The following is a 6,000-nucleotide window of genomic DNA, read 5'->3' on the forward strand; positions in this document are numbered from 1 at the left end:
GCTTCATGAGTTTGAACGTAACCGAGTTTGGAGGCTGATACCTACACCAAAGGATGCGTCTGTGGTTGGCTTGAAGTGGGCCTTCAGAAACAAGTTAGACAAAGAGGCGAATGTCATTTGCAACAAGATCGGTTGGTGGTGAAAGGATATTGTCAAGAGGAAGGGATAGACTATGAGGAAACCTTGGCTCTTGTAGCTAGGTTGGAAACAGTTAGAATCTTCTTGGCGTATGCTGCTCATAAAAACTTTGAAGTTTTCCAAATGGACGTCAAATGTGCCATTTTGAATGGAGAATTAGAAGAAACTGTCTATGTCGAGCAACCACCAAGGTTTGTGAACGAGAAATTCCCTGATCATTGCTATGTGTTGGACAAAGCAGTTTATGGATTAAAGCAAGCACCGAGAGCCTGGTATGAAACTTTAACTCGCTTCCTAAAAATGTCAAAATTTAAACAAGGTTCGGTTGAACCAACCTTCTTCCGAAAGAAAGAAGGCGAACATCTTATGATTGTTCTGATTTATGTTGATGATATCATCTTTGGCTCCCTAGCTTAACTGCTGAATTCAGGAAGTTGATGGAGACTAAATTTGAAATGAGCGCAATGGTTCCAATTAATTTTTTCCTTGGTTTAAATATTAGACAGGGAACAGAAGGTATATTTATCAACCAGGAGGCCTATACAAAGAATTTACTGACGAAATTCGGTATGACGGGTGACTCAAAAGTGAAGGTTCGAATGGCATTTGGCACCAAGTTAACACCATCTCTGGAAAAACCTGCTGCCGACATAACACTATATCGTCAAATAATAGGGTCCATTATGTATCTAACAGCTAGTAGACCGGATATTATGTTTTCTGTTTGTTATTGTGCTAGGTTTCAAGCTAATCCAAGAGAACCTCACATGGTGGCAGTGAATAATATATTCCGTTACCTGAAGCGAACCTCATCTCTTGGTCTCTGGTATCCTGCAAGATCTGGATTCTTCATTCAATCTTTTTCTGATGCTGATCTAGGAGGATGTGGTCTGGACAGAAAGAGCACTACCGGTGGATGCCAATTTCTTGACGGAAAACTTGTTAGCTGGCAGTCCAAGAAGCAAACCTGCGTGTCACTAACCACAACCGAAGCTAAATATATAGTTGCAGCGTCTTGCACTTCTGAAGAATATAGATTCAAAGTCAACTGAGAGATTACGAGTTAAGTATGAAGAAGATTCCTCTCTATTGTGACTCAGAAAGTGCAATAAGGATTTGTCACAATCTAGTGCAACACTCAAAAACTAAGCACATTGCACTTAGATATCATTTCATCAAGGATCATGTAGAAGATGGGAACGTGGAAGTACATTTTGTTCGATCTACTGATCAACTGGCCGACATATTCACTAAGGCATTACCTGAAGCACTCTTTAACAAAATCTTACAAGGCTTGGGTATGATGGAAGCAGAGTCGGTACCGAATCCTCAAATCTCTCACTAAAATTAAACAAGCGAAATGGAGCGAACACTCGGTCTATTTTGGCTCTGAAGATTTTGGGAACCGAAATGAACCGTACGCTCGGTCTATTTCGGCTCTGAAATTTTAAGAACTGAAATGAACCGACCGATCGGTCTATTTCGCTTCACTCAATTGAGATATGGTTTCGGTTGCATACTGTGTAAATTTCTTCTCATGTCTTTAATATGTTTTATGCTTATTTAATTTATCTACTTTTTGTTTTTATTCTTTTTCAGAAAAATTCAAAAATCCAAAAATATTTTCTCTTTCTGTTTTTATTATTTTTCAGAAAAATTCAATTCTTCAAAAATATTTTTCGTTTTGTTTGTTTTGTTTGTGTGGTGTGTTTGTTTGTTCTTACTTCAATTAGGTCACAAGGGCACAAGTACAACAACATTTGGAGTTAAGACAGGTACAATTATTTCCATAAGAACCAGTTAAGTGTCCTTAGAAGCATGCTAATGCATGTTGACCAAAGTATCTACGATTTCGAGCAGGCTTTAATGATTCGATCTATACCTATCGTTTCTTCCCAATTAGGCCATACACATCAACTCGGTCTAGAGCTAGCTTACTCTTCCCATATGAGTTAAGAGTTTGTCTGCTTGGTCATGTTTTTATAGCAGAAGGTACTTTCGGTTCTTTAGCCACCTTCCTTATATTCTTCATCTACTTTCGGTTCACCAATGTCACCCTTGAGACTCTCGGTTCTTATACGGTTGCACAAAGTCTGTGTTTGTGATCTTAGATACATATAACACGTGCTGAGTGAAAACCGTAATCCAACTCCTATAATGAATTGATGGTGAATTATTAAATTCAAGACCTTACTGGTTACCAAGGCATTTCTTCCTAAAAAGATCCAGTTTATTTTTGGTTTTGAGATTTCTATTACTTCATTTTTCACTCCAACTTATATCTCACCTACTTGTTCAACAGACTATATCGGTCTGACAAGTACTTCTTCCAATGTTCAGTCTTATGTTAAGACTCTAAGTTCAGTTGAAGAAAAGCTTCCCAAAGCCTAACAATTAAAAGAAGCCTTTCATTGTTTCTCAATAAACACTTGATTGTATTTTTCGGGAAACCACACAAGCACTTCAAGTCTCTCTTGACTCTGAAGGAAGCGATTCTTGCTCGGGATCATCTGCTTTCAGTCTTATAATGAGACATCACTCACATCCCATACGCACTTGCTTTATTTCTTTATCGATTGTCACTCTATTGCACGAAAATTTTATTTTCACAACTCTAGTTGCTGTTGGTTCAAGTTTTGTTTAAACATGGGCAATTCTGTTTCTTGAAGTCACATTGAATTTCAAACGACGATTGAGGATAAGAATTTGGGCATGTGAATTTGAATGGTCTCTATACCCACGCGTGCTGACATTTACCTGGGAATACCCAGCCTGTTACATCGCACTTTTCCAGGCGACGTTTTAGTGATCACATCATCATCAGCATCTACATTCTCTCTCCTGGAAACGGTATATAAAGAGATTTTCCTTTATTTTTCATTTACCACCAACAAATTCTCTCAAGATTACGACACAAGTTTCAACTGGTTATCTTCCTTCTTCGATCAACAATGGAAACTTCTTCCTCGGTTCAAGATTAAACTGCATCTTCTACATTGCTTACAATCAAGCCTAATCAGAATATGATCATCGAACTTAACCCGTTCTTGTATGATTCGTATATGCTTCAAGTTGTCGAATGTTTGAAGTATTCTCCACTGGTTGTAGCCCTAACTCAAGTTGAAGTCGTTCCAATGTCAATCTTATCGCAGGTCTACTCCACGGCCTCATATGACAAGAACAAAGAACACATTTTCTTTCAAATCCATAACAATAAGGCTTCGATTTCAAAAGGGAGATTTTGCTCATTGATGAATCTTGCTGTTGATTCCTCAGTAATTTCACCAGACTTTATCACGAATACACAGCTGTTCTCCACGCTTTATGAGATGGGATATACATATGTGCTCACCACAGTCACAAAAGTTAAGAAGTCTTGCTTACCTTCTCAGTGGAATGACTTGTTAACTCTTCTCATCAAGAGTTTGGCAGAAAGGAGTGGTGGATCAGATGGCACCGGCAAGGGTTTTCTTACCCTTTTATACGGTCTTTACAATGGTCTTAACCTTGACTATGGGACAATTATCTGGTCTCAAGTGGTGCAGAGTCTCAATACTTCCACAAGGCATTCAGAGATATCATGTGGGCGCTTATGGACGCTTATTACAAGGAGGGCGATTAACACTTTGGACATTCCTATGATAAAGGATGCCCTAGTTTCTTCCATTGCTACGTTTCACACAAAGAAGATCATCATCTCTGATCCCAGAAAGTTCCATCACAAGGGATCCATTCCTGAATCCATGTTTCGTTGTGTCTCAGCTGAAAGTAAAGTTATGGCGGAATATAGAACTCTTCCTCCCAAGGGACCAAGGGTCCTTACTCCAGAACAGTAGGCTGCCCTGGATGCAGTAGACAAGCCTAGCAACCGAGGGAAACGTACTACCACAAAGAAGGACTCCAGAGAAGAGGATAAGACTAAAGCCTCTAAGTCTCAAAAACGAAAATCTGATAAAGGAGATTCTTCCAAGCCCAAGAAGCTTAAGAAAATGGCAAGAAGATCCAAGAGTCCCACTCCTCCTGGTTCAGATAACGACAAGGAAGATGAAGAAGAGGAGGGTCATCATGAATCACTGAGAGGCAATACACCTCCCAAATCCCCAACTCCAACTAAACCCATCAATAACAAACTTCCAACCCCACCTCCATCACCGAAACAAACAATTGCAGTTTCGGTTCCTATCGATCCTCTCACAACCAACGATTTCTTTACCACCATCTCCACCAGTTACTACCATTCCAATTTCTACTTCACCATTACCACCTCCTATAATTTCACAATCAACCACCACTACTATTCCTGACCCAACAGTGGAAGTCAACGTATCTGATACGGGGACAACTACTGCAACCGAACCTCCCGCCTTCACTAAACCTCTTTCACCTACCAACTCAACCGATTCCAGTGCCACTCTCGGTGGAGAGAATGATGAGTATGACTCTACATACTTCAATCCATAGCGGCTTCCTTCTGATGAAAACAATGATGCTCCTGTCAGCAATCAACATTTACAGGGCATTCATGACAAGCTGGATCGTTTGCTTGAAGACAACAAGGCTTATAGTGGTGTGGTTCTTAAGGCTTTCCTAGAGACTGCAATTAAACAATACACAACATCAATTGAAAAATCCACTAACGCTATTGATGCGTCTACTTCTTCTTGTAAAAAGGCACTTACTGATGTTACTGAGATTGTTCATACAACTCAGATTTTTCTTGATTCATTGAAAAGTCGTGCTGATACAAGTGCAGCGAAAGTACAAGCCTCTATGGATTCATTTTCTAAGTCCCTTCAGGAAGAAAGCACCCAGTTTGAAGTTGTGCGTTCATCTATCCAAACCGAGAACACTTCCTTTTTAAGTTCACTGAATTCTCGTTTTGCCTCTCTTCAAGCTGACCTGGCAACTGAAAGTGCTCTGAAGGCAGGTCTTGCCAAACACGCCTCTACCATTGAAGTACAGAAGGTGCAGTTTGCCCAAGCAGAGAAAGAAATTTCTTTATTAAAGACAAAACGGGCTGTATTTCGAAGTTGTGCAGGCGATGTAAAGGACATGTTGACCAATCTCCTTGGTGCTCATGATCCCATTCTCACTCTCACCATAAGAAATCATCTTACCACCAAACTGATTCCTGCCCTTGCAATGCTCCATGAAATGAAGGGTGTTTCAGAGAGGTTCGCACCTCCGAACCAAGGGGGAGAAGGTGTTCGTGTTGATCAGCCGAAAGTGGTTATAAAGACAGAAAGTGATCAACCGAGAGTGACTGTGAAAATTGAAACAAAGACTATTCACCCAACCAAACTGAAGGATAACGTAGCTTCAGGTTCTGGTCCACATGAAAAGGAAAAGCAGACTGCTGATGACAGTGATAGTGATGTTGGTGAAACTATTGCTAAAGCTCTCCAGAGAAAGAATAGGGAATGAGAGCTGAATGAAAATTTAAAGGTTGTAAAAGAAGCAGAGGAGACGGAAAGGAGAAACAAGGAAGAAGAAGAAGCCTTGAAGTGTAAAAATGCCTTGTTTCCCTTGTGGACAAAAGAAGTACTTGTCAATCAAGCTATAGAGTTTCCATCTGTCTATTGGTTGGAACCTGTTGCTTCGTTTGATTGTGATAATTTAAAGGACTCGCAGTTTGATATGCCAATTACAAGGAAGGCGTTTACGTTCCATTGTTTTCATTCAACTGCTGAGGTTCCTTTTCCTCATCCAAAGGTTGACCGAGAGCTGATTGACTTCTATCTGAAGTTTGGCCAACCACAATACTTGACTTGGAGTGCACAAAAGATCATTAAAGTCAAGGTTCTCAAACCCTCACCTGCTGGGAGATTTGCAAATGTCAATTTTAAGATCACTTGTGGTACA

This window comes from Lactuca sativa, chromosome 5, assembly GCF_002870075.4.
Source record: "Lactuca sativa cultivar Salinas chromosome 5, Lsat_Salinas_v11, whole genome shotgun sequence".
Lineage (NCBI taxonomy): Eukaryota > Viridiplantae > Streptophyta > Magnoliopsida > Asterales > Asteraceae > Lactuca > Lactuca sativa.